The sequence below is a fragment of the Pinus tabuliformis genome, chromosome 1_1 (genome assembly GCF_031772625.1).
Source record: "Pinus tabuliformis cultivar Carrire ecotype Pingquan chromosome 1_1, CPIR1, whole genome shotgun sequence".
Taxonomy (NCBI): domain Eukaryota; kingdom Viridiplantae; phylum Streptophyta; class Pinopsida; order Pinales; family Pinaceae; genus Pinus; species Pinus tabuliformis.
The window spans coordinates 534454535-534468739 of record NC_142297.1 but is presented as its reverse complement, the minus strand read 5'-3'; positions in this window follow the sequence as shown (position 1 = coordinate 534468739).

Below are 14205 nucleotides of genomic sequence, written 5' to 3'. Positions count from 1 at the left end.
GCATGATCATCCTATTGATGATCTTTGTTTCGCCATCAATTTTGGGGTGGAAGGTCATGGACTTAGTGAGCTTGGTATTCAACATCAACTAGAGGCTTGACCAAAATGTAATTAGGAACTTTGTATCCTGATCTGAGATAATGGACTGGGATCCCAAAGTATACCCACACTCGTTCAAATAAGAGATTAGCAATGGCTTCTGCTATGATACTTTTCTTGCAGGCCGCAAGAATGGCCATCTTAGAGAATCTGTCGACGACCACGAAAAAACAGTCATTGCCATGCTTAGTAGAAAGAAGGCCCGACATGTAATCCATGGAGATGGATTCCCAAGGCCGACTAGGAGTAGGCAGAGGAGTATATAGGCCTTACTTCTTGATGGTTGGTTTGGAAATGGAATAGGTAGTGCAGGATTTGATGTACTTCCAAACATCCTGTTGAAGGTTCGGCGAATAAAAAAACTTCTACAACACTGCCACTATTCTCTCTACTCTATTGTAGTGTTCCTCCCAAATCATCTTGGCATGCTCGATTGAAGGAACATAGAGGTGTCATAGGTGGCATAATAGTGCACCTTGAAGGTGAAGATCAAGAACTTTCTTGCCTTCGAGGAGCATCTGGTATGTGTTGTCGAATTCTTGATCTCTTTTGTAAATATGTGGCCACGCTGAAGTCCCATGTCCACAAGAGTTGAGCACAGTGGTCAGTGCCATGATTGGTGGTCAGATGACACAGTCTGCAACATTATTGGTGCTTCCCTTCTTGTACTCATTGTTCAAATGGAATTGTTGTAGGTATGTGGATCATTTCTTATGGCGATCATTCTGCAAATTTCCTTGCATTTGAATGAATTGCATGGGTTGTTGTTTTGTGTGGATGACCATTTTCTTCCCATGCATGTAATGCTTCCATTGTCGGAAGGCTTGCATAATGGAATACATCTCTTTGTAATAGGTGGGATACTTTCAGACTGTGTCTAAAAGCGTCACTATGATATGCCATTGGATGCCCCTACTGAGTAAGAAGAACTGCACCAATAGCAAAGTCAGAGGCATCTGTCTAAATCTCAAATGATTTTTATAGGCCTGGTAATGTGAGCACTGGTGCAAAACACAGACGATGATTCAACTTGACAAATGCCTTCTATTGGGATTCAAACCAAATGATTTTTTCTTTCGCTCCACCGTTGGTGACTTGACTCAAAGGCCAAGTGATATGAGGGAACCCCAACATGAACTTGTGTTAGAAAATGGAAAGACCCAGAAAGTTCTAGAGCTCTATTAGAGTGGTTGAGGTTGGCCAATCTTGAATAACTTATATATTGGTCGGGTCCACATGCACACCCTGCTCATCAATGATGTACCCTAAATATCGAACCTAGATCATTCCAAAATTGCATTTCTCCCTATTGGTACACAATTTGAGTTGTCACAGGGTTTGTACGACCTATTTAGTATGGTGGCGGTGCTCTTCCCAACTCTGGCTGAATATTAGGATATCGTGCAAACACACGTCCATTAGTTGCATGAAGGTTGCAGGGGAATTCGTCAACCCAAAAGGCATGACCAACCATTCGAAAAGGCCCTCCTTGGATTTGAAGACAATCTTCCACATATTGGAGGGTTCGATTGGTACTAGGTGATAACTGGACTTGAAGTCAATTTTTCTAAAATATTTGTCCCCCTTGAGCTAGTCCTGAAGGTCTTCAATCCATGGGATAGGATACCTATCCCATACAATGATCTTATTCAATGACCGATAGTCAATACAGAGTCTCCACATCCTGTCCTTCTTCTGTCCTAACATGATTGGGCTCCTAGTGGGTGATGAACACGGTTTGATGTGCCCTTTTTGTGAAAAATCTTGAATCTACCTCTTGATTTCATTGTTCTCCAAAACATAGGGTCAATAGATCGACCCTTTGGGTAGCAGTGAGCCCATGGTCAGATTGATGGAGTGCTTGACTTGACAGTGTAGGGGTACCCCTATGGGTGAGGTGAATATATTCCTCTACTCCTCCACAACTTTGTCCATCTTCTATTGTCGTGCGGAGGAGCCCTATCTAGAGGCCGTGGATGTGGAAAAAACCTTCTTCTTTCCTTGATTTCAAATCATAATTAAGTGTTGATGGTGCTCGACGCACCAACATGTCAGGGGATCTCCCTGGTAAGAAGTCCCAACTAGACCTCATACCATTTGGTGTAGGAGTCCTAGCAGTGGGTCGTACGGTATCGCGTTGACCGCGGTTGTGCGTAGAGGTAAGTAAGATGTCCTTGTTGGTAACAAGGGTGTGACATGCGCATCAAGCCAAGGAAGGTGCATGAACGATTCTAACACACAGAAAGTGGGGTGAGTTTGCCCTTTGGAAACCTGTGGAAACACGCGGCTTGGAAGGGAACACACGAGAAAAGATGCATCACAAACTGGAAGGTAGTTGAACCAACAATCCAAAGTGATGGTTAAACCAACAACACATCTGAATAATATTCATACATACATATGCAGAAAGATTCTATACATAAATGCGTAAGCAAAAATATACATATATCATTACAGTAACCAAGATAACTGAAAAACAATAACAACATATGCATGAAACGTGTTGGCTCTATTATATTGAGAACTAAAAGTTCCAATCATACAGTACAACAATGACCAACCACTAATCCTGATAATGGAACGTTACAGTCACTACTGCCTGCTCCTCCAAAGAGATGTACTAGCTCTGCACTGTGGAGAAGCCAAGGCTCATTACAATACACTCCAAGCTTTCTCTAAGATACTCTTATCAGAAGCTTGGCTACCTAAAAGCCTCTACAATGAGTTATGAGGTTCTATAAATAGAAAAAGGTTTGGTGACCCTTGACATTCCCCTTTGTGACTGTTCACCTACCCTCATGACTCTTCAACTACTCTATCACTGTTACATTCAACTATCGACACTTGGACTTTCACTTTACAAGATGTTACATACAATCTGCACATGTACCCATGTGAGACAAAATAGGCTTGACCAAGCCATGTAAGACATCACTAAGACTCGGGAAACTATGGGAAGATCAAAACTTCGACATCCTCGCCATGGTAGATGGTGGCGAACTGATGCCAAGCTTGGTAGTTTGTGATGGTGTCTATGTACTCTATGGTGGCATATTTCTGGAAACAATCTCTTGCCTTAGTTGCATCTGAGTACACTGATATGGCTCATCTGTCCAACTCGTCTGATAACATGCGCATCATTGTCTTGAGTGTATCCAGACTAGCAACATACTTATGCATAGTGTTTGTGTTGATCTCCAAGTGTGTGCTGGTGACTATGTGCATCAACCTGTCGAAATACATGTTCAGCTCTGGTCGGACTCAATTTTTTTCTTTGCCTCATTGAGTGTGCCAATGGGTGGGATTGCATGTGTGCACATAATGACATCCATGCTCCTGAGAACTCTTTCATGTGATTGACGACACTGCTCACCCTACCTGCTCCGTGCCAACTACTAGGCTAGGTCTATAACTTGTATGGGCGCAATTTTATCAGTCTGTGCATGTTGTGCCTCCTATTGTAACTGTTCCTGATGTAACTTGTTCTCTCATCTGTGCAGCTCCTATTATTCCTTGAGTTGTCACTTCAGCACTTGCAACTCCTTCTCTGTTTCTCTCTCTACCTTCGCGCAATCCTCTTTTCGCGCTGTCACCTCATAGCCTCAATCTCCAAAGCTGATTTCATCACAAGTGGATATGCTTTGAATTTGCAACTTTGCTCTGCCTCTACATTGACAACAACCTTCCTTTTGCATTTTTTGCACATAGGTCTGCTACCTTCTACTGTTGTTGATGGTGTTGCTCATTGTGATGCCACTACCATTTCATCTTGATATCCTTGTCCATGAACAACTTGATGTCTTCATAAATAGGCAAGTTCATAGACACTTGACCGACTGCATCCCTAATTGCGCTCTCAACATTGTCTTTGACTCTGCTCTCCTGGAATCCATTATACTTGTGTTGCTGAGAGGCAGACAAACAACTGTGATACCTAGAGACATAAAACACTCATGGCAAGCAATCTGTCAGTCGAAAACCAAAACAAAATTGAGGACTGACTTGCAATATACCTGTGTGACTGTCTGTGAAGATTGCGCAATATTCACCAGGAGGTTGGGAGACTGACTGCCAAAATTGCGCAAGGCATAGTCTGGGCTGTCGGGAGGCTGACTGACTACTAAAACTACATAATGGACAATCCAGCCTAGCCCGTTGAGGACTGAAACTGCACAATGCACAATTTCAGTTAGCAGTGACATGAAAACCAGCAAACTATATTGCGCAGTTTCTGGGTCCAGCAAGGCACTGCCTCCCAGAATTGCGCAATGCAAACCTGGAGGTCAGTGTTGGGCCATACTTGCACAATTTCTGGAGGGAAGGCAGAGCCTTCACTTTTAGAAATGCACAATGCTATCCAAGCAAGGAAAGATCCGAGCCAAGGCAGCACAGACTTGTAGACGGATGACTAAACACATGAGAAGTTTGAATGCATGGTGAAACTTAGTGTAAACAAGAGTGAATAATGATGCATGAAAACAATAAGTGCAGGATTCAGAAAATGAGAAAGAATGCATGTGTGAGAAGCGGCTCGCCGCAACGACAACCGTCGGTGCAAAAACAGTGTCATGCATGCGACAATAGTGAGATGCAAATGAAAACTGAAATGGTTCTTTTACAAGCTAACATACATTAAAACAACAACATGCACTCATTGAAATCAAGCAGAAAACACTCTCACATAGAGAAACACAAAGAGCGATAGAAATGCAGCACAAGACATAAGAAGCAGACTTACCCTGAAACAACTAAGATGAAAGTGCCGAACACTCATGGATGCGATGTGGGATGTCAGAGCTGCAAGATCAATGTGAGGAATGAGCTATGTAGTGTTTGGTTCTTAAGTTTTAATAAGATCGAGGTTATGACACACATGCCACTAATCTAGGAAAAAGCGACACTTGGCGAGAGGTTTCCAAAATGATCTTTGAATGTCACCTCCAGCTGCTGAAAATAGATCCCTCAAATCTAGGGATGCCTTTTGCATGTTTCCTTTTTATATTTCGGAAAGAGCAGCCGATGCATGCAAATTAGTTTTGCTTGGTCCCGGAGGGAACTAGTCAACCCTTAAGGTACATGCATCAGTCTGCGAGCCTGGGTTGAAAATTTACGCAGATTCTGGGTTGAGCAGAGTTGGCTGTCTATCAGGCATTGTGAAATTTCTGGGCTGAACATGTCACTGCCTCCCAGAATTATGAAATTTATGGGTTGAGGCCTAGTGCCAAGTCAGATTACGCAGTTTTCTCAAGGAAGCTTGTCTGATTGTTTTGCGCAATTTTGGAGCTTAGCAGGATTCCCAACAAAATTGCGTAGTTTCTGGAGGGGAGGTTGGTTCCCCTCCAAAATTGAGCAATTTTCTTGGGGAGCTACTCAGGCAGTAAATAATCTAAGTCTGGGATGGAAGCTTGTGAATGGAGTGAAGCAAATTGACATGCACAGGCTAGCAAGCCACTGAAAATCAAGTGAAGCCTATGTACTTGATAGTGCAAGAAATGCTGCTAAGGATGGTTGGTAGCGAGGCTCCAAAACGAAGCTAAGGAAAAAATTTGGAGGGTGGTTGTAGCTGCTACAACACTTAGTGACACACTGGTAAAACTCCAGTTCTCTGAATGGATCTTGTTCGTGAAAAGCAAGTCTAACACCTTCAGAAGTATTGTTCAGTTCCCTGTTCGTCTTGGTTTCCACACTTGCTTGATTGTAAGATGTAGCATCTACCAAGCTCTTGGTTGGTTGGCACACATTCCAAGCTAATCCAACGTAGTTGTTTCGATTGGGATGAGGGGTATATTGGTGCACAAGCCATATGATCGTCAGAGTTTAGTTTCATCTCTAGTGTTGCTCTGTTGCTAGTAGGTCTGGACAGTACCTTGGCGGAGTCATGCAGGAACATAAGCATCGCTCCGCTGCTAGCGAACCTAGTTAGTACCTTGGCAGAGTTATTTGTATCACCTCTTTGCACAGGAAACCTTTCTTTTCTTTTGCCTGATTCATTTCCATTTTTTCGAAATTTTTTCACATTTTCATTTTTTGTAATTGTGCATATCACTTATTCATTTCAGAGGCGGAAGAGGCATCCCGACTTATTGAGAGAAGAAGAGGTTGTTCCTTTAGAGAAGTAGTTTTATATACCTCTGATGTGCTTGTTAAGGTTCCCCCCCTCACCTTACTCTACTTGACTGAGCTGACAAGGATTAACCCAAAAGAAACCGACTAGAGTAGGTGATATTAGTTAGCGCGGAAGCGTTGTGTTTTCACCAAGGTTCACTTCGAAAACATGTATTTTCCATTGGTGTATCGTGGGTTGAAGACAATAAGTTCTTCATACAGAGGCAAGATGACAGATAACCAAGTATTGATAATTGCACAAGTCCTCTTGTACTTTACCCAGCTTGTTTCAAGAGTCGCACACGGTTTCATGTGAAACTAACCTATAAACATAAACAAGCAAATAAACCTGAAAAACAAAGAAAAAGTAGAAGAAAGTGTGTAAGCAAACAAGCAGGCAAGCAATAAAATGGACAAAGTAAGAATCAAATAGAGATGCAAGCAAACAAACCAAAAGTAAACACTACTCCTACTCCTAAGCTAATGGTGCATGGGTATGCTCACGTGAAGTGATACTTCCAATGCAGCCACCAGCATATTGGTCGACCCATGTTGGTGAAGTCATGGTTCACGAACAACCCAGTTGTGTGAAACAACAAACAAAAACGATATAACAATGAAGACAAACACACTCCGAGTTTAAATGCGTACATAGAACATGAGTGCAAGTGCATGACATGCAATCTGTGGACTTACCACAGTGTTGTGCGACACTGTGTGCAGATGTTAAGCATACACATACTCTTGACTGTGACATGCAAGCAAACGAAAGAAACAAAGACAACTTGTGTCGTGCACGTGTTCTTTCTATGTAAGATTCCTCTAGTACATGAGCGATGGGATCGTGTAGTTCGAGTGGAGGAAGCGTAATCTGTGTGTGAAATTGATCTTCAATGTATACAGACGAGTGATGAGGAGCCTTGGGTGTTTCAAAAATTTCTTGATTAGAAGTGAAACCAACCTCAGGATAGCGAGAGCTTGACATAACCATCAGCTCGAATTGAAGTGCCTCGACAGTCTGCAGGGTTTTGACTTCGTCGACATATGGATCATCATAAATAGGTGGCTTTGAAAAATCAACTGCGATAGAATCATCATCGTGATCGAATACGTGTTTAAATAGATCATGACAGCTATGATCACCAAAATAAATGATTTCATCAGCATCCTCATGATTTGATGAATTAAACAGAGGAGTAGATAAGAAGCGGAAAAATTCACCCTCTGCGTTTCCAGAAAAGGTAGATGAAAAATCAAGTGGATTTTCAAAGAATGATTTGTCCTCTCCGTTTTTGGATGACAGACTGAAATCCGGTGTGTTCTGTGAATGATCACAATGGGTGCATCCCTAGGTGGGGATACACATGCGAAATCAGGGATGGCAGAATCACCAAAGATGTCAGGGAAAAACGGAGGAGGCGCGGATAGAAGGGAATCATCCTTCACCGTGGGTTTATGTTCAAGCTCCCAATCATACTCTTTATGAATGACAGCGCAGGTTTGTTGTGCGACACCAAAATCGTCTACAGCTTGATCCTCATTCACAACAAGTGTAGAGTCTGGAATGGAAGAACAAAAGCCAATGCAATCCAGAGGATCACCAAAACATGAAGATGAAGGTTGAGGTAAGACATGCATGTGACAACCCATTGGCTTCGCAACCAAGTCTGCACGAAAATTGAGCAAAGTGATGTTGGGAGGATGTGACAGTTGAGCGGATGTGTGTGCATGTTATCCCACATCACTCTGCAGTGGTGGATCTGTTTGATGAGGGGACAACGGAAAGTCACTTGTGATAGTAACCATGTCCGTCTGTGATTACACAAATTCATCATCGAAGTATGCTGAGCGGGGTTTGAGCTTCAAATTATTCTTTGGATTGATAGATTTGGCAAGACAATATTCAAATATGTCAATGATATACTGGAATTTCATCTGAATTTTCAGAGCTTCAAACTAAAATACACGGAAGTGGTCCCAAAAATCCATAGGCGATTCTCGCGGAGTCTTCCATTGTTATAATAATTTTTTGTCAAGAGGTTCTGGATCAAAATGATGGAAAGTAGATTCAATGAGATAACATAACTACTCAAGTGAGTGCATGCTGCCAGGTGGCAAACTGTAGCACCATCGTTGTGGGGATTCGCGAAGTGTGTGTGCAAGAAACAGGCTGGCCTCTTCATCAGAGAAGTCATTTGCATCATCAAGAAATGCATAAAAGTCTTGTAAGTACGTAGGATAGGCCACTTCGCCTTCACCATCATACGTGAATTCTGACAAGAGATCAAAAAACTCCCTCGTGATGTCGAGAGGTTCGGCATGCGAAAAACATCGCGGAGGGATGAGTTTGATAGTATCCATGACGGATGTGCGAAGATTCGAAACATGATGGGAGGACACAACCTGTCATATGGCCCTCCTTCTAGCGCCAAAAATGTTGACGGTGCTAGACCCGCCAACATGTTAGGGGATATCCCCTATAAGAAGTCCCAACTAGACCTCAGACCGTTTGGTGTGGGAGTCCTAGCAGTGGGTCGTATGGTATCGCCTTGTCTACAATTGCGCGCAGAGATAAGAAAGATGCCCTTTTTTGTAGCAACGGTGTGACATGCGCAACAAGCCAAGGAAGGTGCATGAATGGTTCTAAGACATGGAAAGTGGGGTGAGTACGCCCCTTGGAAACCTGTGGAAACACGTGGATTGGAAGGGAACACACGAGCAAAGATGCATCACAAACTGGAAGGCAGTTGAACCAACAATCCAAAGTGATGGTTAAACCAACAACACATCTCAATAAGATTCCTACATACATATATAGAAAGATTCTATACATACATGCATAAGAAAACATATACATATATCATTAGAGTAACCAATATAAATGAAATACAATAACAACATATGCATGAAACGTGTTGGCTCTGTTATATTAAGAAGTGAAAGTTCCAATCATACAGTACAACCATGACCAACCACTAGTCCCGATAACGGAACGTTACAGTCACTGTTGCTTGCCCCTCCAAAGAGATGTACTAGCTCTGCACGGTGGAGAAGTAAAGGCTTGTTAAAATACACTCCAAGCTTTCTCTAAGATACTCCTATTGGAAGCTTGGCTGCCCAAAAGCATCTATAATGAGTTATGATGTTCTATAAATAGCAAAGGGTGGGGTGACCCTTGACATTCCCTTTTGTGACTATTCACCTACCCTCATGACTCTTCAACTACTTTATGATTGTTACATTCAACTATCGACACTTGGACTTTCACTTGACAAGATGTTACATACAATCTACACATGTACCCATGTGAGACAAAAAAGATTGAGCAAGCCATGCAAGACATCACTAAGACTCATAAAACTATGGGAAGATCAACTCTTCGACATCCTTGCCATGGTCGACGGTGGCAAACTGATGCCAAGCTTGGTAGTATGTTATGGTGTCAGTGTACTTTGTGGTGACATATTTCTGGAAATGAGATGTTGCCTTTGTTGCATCCGGGTTCAGTGATCTGGCTCCTCTGTCCAACTCGTCTGATAGCATGTGCATCATTGTCTTGAGTGCATTTGGACCAGAAACATACTGATGCATAGTGTATGTGCTAATGTCCAAGTGTGTGATGGTGACTATGCACATCAACCTGTCGAAATACATGTTCAGCTCTGCTTGCACTCGGTTTTTGTCTTTGCCTCGGTGATTGTGCCAATGGGCAGGATTGCATGCGTTCACATAATGACATCCATGCTCCTGAACACTCTTGCATGTGATCGATGGCACTGCTCACCCTGTCTGCTCTGTGCCAGCTACTGCGCTGGGTCTATAACTTGTATGGGCACAATTTTATCAGTTTGTGCATGTTGCACCTCCTGTTGTACCTGTTCATGCTGCAACTCCTTCTCTGTTTCTCTCTCTGCCTTTGTACGATCCTCTTGTCGTGTTGTCACCTCATAGCCTCAATATCCAAAGTTGCTTTCATCACAAGTGGATCTGCTTGAACTTGAAACTTTGATCTTCCTCTATGCTGTCAACAACCTTCCTCTTGCCTTTGTCACACGCAGATCTACTACCTTCTTCTGCTACTGATGGTGTTGCTCGCTGTGATGCTGCTTCCATTTTATCTTGATATCCTTGTCCACGAACAACTTGATGTATTCATAGATAGGCAAGTTCATAGACACTTGACCGACTCCATCCCTAGTTGTGCTCTTAACGGTGTCTTTGACTCTACTCTCTTGGAAGCCATTGTACCCGTGCTGTTGAGAGGCAGACGAACACATGTGATACCTGGAGACATAGAAACACTCATGGAAAGAAATATGTCAGTTGAAAACCAAAACAAACTTGAGGAATGACTTGCAACATACTTGTGTGACTGTCTGTGAAGATTGCACAATTTTCATCAGGAGGCTGGGAGACTGACTGCCAAAACTGTGCAAGGCACTGTCCAGGATGTCAAGAGGTTGACTGATTGCTAGAACTGTGGAATGCACAGTCTATCCTAGCTTGCCAAACCATCAAACTGTATTGCGTAGTTTTTGGGGCCAGCAAGGTGAGTGTTGGGCCAGACTTGCGCAATTTCTGGAGGGAAGGCAGAGCCTTCACTTCTAGAAATGTGCAATGCTAGCCGGGCAAAGGCAAGGTCCGTGCCAAGGTAGCCCAAACCCACCGACGGGTGACTTAACACATGAGAATTGTAAATGCATGGTGAAACTAAGTGTAAAGAAGAGTGAATGATCATGCATGAAAATAGTAAGTGCAGGATTCAGAAAACGGGAAAGCATGCATGTGTGTGAAGCGGGTCGTCCCAACAACGACCATCGGTGCAAAAAAAGTGTCCTGATTGCAACAGAAATGAGATGCAAACAAAAAATGAAACAATGCTTCTACAAGATAACATACATTAAAACGACAACAAGCACTCATTGAAATCAAGCAGACAATACTCTCACAAAGCGAAACACAAAAAGTGACAGAAATGCAGCGCAAGACATGAGAAGCAGACTTACCCTGAAACAACTAACTTGAAAGTGTCAAACACTCCTAGATGCGATGTGGGATGTCAGAGCTATAAGGTCGATGTGAGGAATGAGCTTTGCAGTGTCTGGTTCATAAGTTTGTATAAGATCGAGGTTATGACAAGCATGCCACAAATCTAAGAAAAAACGACACTTGGCGAGAGGTTTCTAAAATGATCTTTACATGTAACCTCCAGTTGGTAAAAATAGAACCCTCAAATATAGGGATGCCTTTTGCATGTTGCCTTTTGCTATTTTGGGAAAAGCAACCCATGCATGCAAATCAATTTTGCTTGGTTCCAGATGGAATCGGTCAACCCTGAAGGTACATTGATCGGTGTGCGAGCCTGGGTTGAAAATTTGCGCATATTCTGGGATGAGCAGAGGTGGTTGTCTATCAGGCATTGCACAATTTCTGGGCTGAACAGGTCACTGCCTCCTAGAATTGCGCAATTTATGGGCTGAGGCCTAGTGTCGGGTTAGATTGCACAGTTTTATGAAGGAAGCTTGTCTGACTGTTCTGCGCAATTTTGGAGCTCAACATGTTGCCCAACAGATTTGTGAAATTTCTAGACGGAAGGATGGTTCCCCTCCAGAATTGTGCAATTTTATGGGGGAGTTTCTTAACCAACAAATAATCTAAGTCCGGGATGGAAACCTATGAAGGGAGTGAAGCAAACTAACATGCACAGGCTGGCAAGCCATTGAAAATGAGGTGAAGCCTATGTACTTGATAGTGCAAGACATGTTGCTAAGGATGGTTGGTAGGGAGGCTCCAAAATGAAGCTAAGGAAAAATTTTGGAGGGTGGTTGTAGCCAGTACAATAGGAAGACAAATTTCGTGGTATGGGAAATGATCTTACTGCATTGCTTCGTAGAGATCAAAGAGATGGTGGTAGGAGGTGCTACCTATGGTATCATATATAAATAATTTACCAAAGAAATAATAACAGTGTCAGGCCTAGAATCATACATAGCATGACGCTTCTACAAGTATGGTTGGCCTAATTAATACATCACACAATACCTCATATGTGAAGGGCTTGATGTTGTAGGGAAGGAAACACTACTGGCAGACGCAGAGATCTCGTCCTTGGTGAAGCCACCAGATGGTGTATGGTTGCGGGTGTGGTGTGGTCAGTAGGGACATCTTCTTCCCGACCTCTACTGAAATGAGGTTCTTTTGGCTTTCGTTGTCAACAATGAACTACAACGAAGAACCCTTCACCCACATCTTTGAGTGGAAGAGTCACTCCCCCTCCTCTAGATATTTGGGCTCATTATTTTAGATATTGGTGGTGGAAACGGTGGCACTAGGCTTGACATCAATAATCTACTTCCCTTTGTCATTCCCCTTGTTGGGTTCTTACTCAAAGTCGGAACATGCATATGATTAAGAAGCTTTTCACTCGGCCACCAATGACCTCTTGACTCGACACTCACTTGTGTTATGAGTGGGGCTCTTATAGAAATCACACCATTTCCAAATGTCCTTCTTTGTATTCATGGTGTTGTCCTTTTCTTGTGGCTTCGGTGGGTTGTCTTGGGTCGCCCCCCCTGGATTTGTCCTTTGTTCTGTAGTTTGGGGGTGTCTTTCTTCTATTTAAATTTTTGTTCGATCTTGACAGGATATCGATAGGTGGCGGCAAGCGAGGACATGTCCAGGAAATCCATCTCATCCTTGATGTACTTGTGTAGACAACTATGGTACTTGAGTATCAAATACTGCTTAGAATCTTTGATACCCAACTTCGTGCAAAGGTTATGAAAAATCTCTGTGAAATCCAACACGTCTTGGTCCCTTCCCAGTCGCAGTGTGGTCCACTTTATGTATTTATCTTCATATCTCCTGGCAAGGTAATATTGTTCCTTGATGGCATCTCGGAAGCAATTCCAAGTGGGTGCAGTTGAAAACAATGAGGATTCCCCTCATCGTTCTATTCATAGTAGGTTTCCAACCAGTTCTTGATATAGGTGGTGGCTTTGAGGAGTGCGAAAGTAATATTTTCCCGATTGGAAAAGTCATGAACCAAAATTTTTTATTCTAACATATTTAACCATCTATTTATGGCGTCTGCATCTATTTGACCTTCAAATATGGGAATGTCAAAGTTGACTTCTACCTTAAGGGGAGTGGTGCCTCCAAAGTGGCTACTAGATGAAGATGCATCCCCTGTGGGTAGCCGCCGAAGGATTTGGGAAAAGTTATCCATCATCACATTCCTCTGTTTCTCGATGGATTCCTCGAGCAATATTTTGAAAGGGTATCTTGCTCCCTCATATTTGTTTTCTTCCGCCATGGGAGGCCATCAGGGTTTGCGAGGTTGGTCTTGTAAAGGTTCAACTAGTTTGAGCCCTAACTCCTTATACCCTGACCTCTTTGCGGACATGCAAAGAAAAACAGAGAAAGAACAAACACCTTTGATACCATTGATCCAGACTTATAGGAACACAATAGAATATGGATACAAACATAAATACAAAGATGTAGCATAAATAAAACTTCATTTCATTAATATCAAAGAACTAAAATATGCTTACATAAAGAATGGAAATAAACTAGCTCGGACAATGGTATCTTATCTCTTAGAAGATATGTGGTGGCTACACGCCTCTGAATTGTGTTACAATGAGGTTTGGTGGCCTTTTCATTATGGAGAAACAATATGCAACCCTAAACATCCAAAAACCTAACCTTAGGAGATGAAGCACCAAAAGCTTGTGGGCCCCATTGGGGTAAGTTGGAACATCAATTTCCTAGTGTCGTAACTTTGGCATACAATCTCCATTTGGCTATAATAATACCTCATTTCAAATATCTCGAAAAGGAGGCCAAAAACAAACTAGTAAATTGGTTTGACACTTTTTCGGTCTCTTCGTTTTCCCTAAAAAGTTATTTTAGTTCCTCAAAACGGCTCCGGAAGTTTAGGACCTGAAAAACTGCCAAAAATAGTAAGTTGTGCTACAATTAAGCAAAATGAAAAGG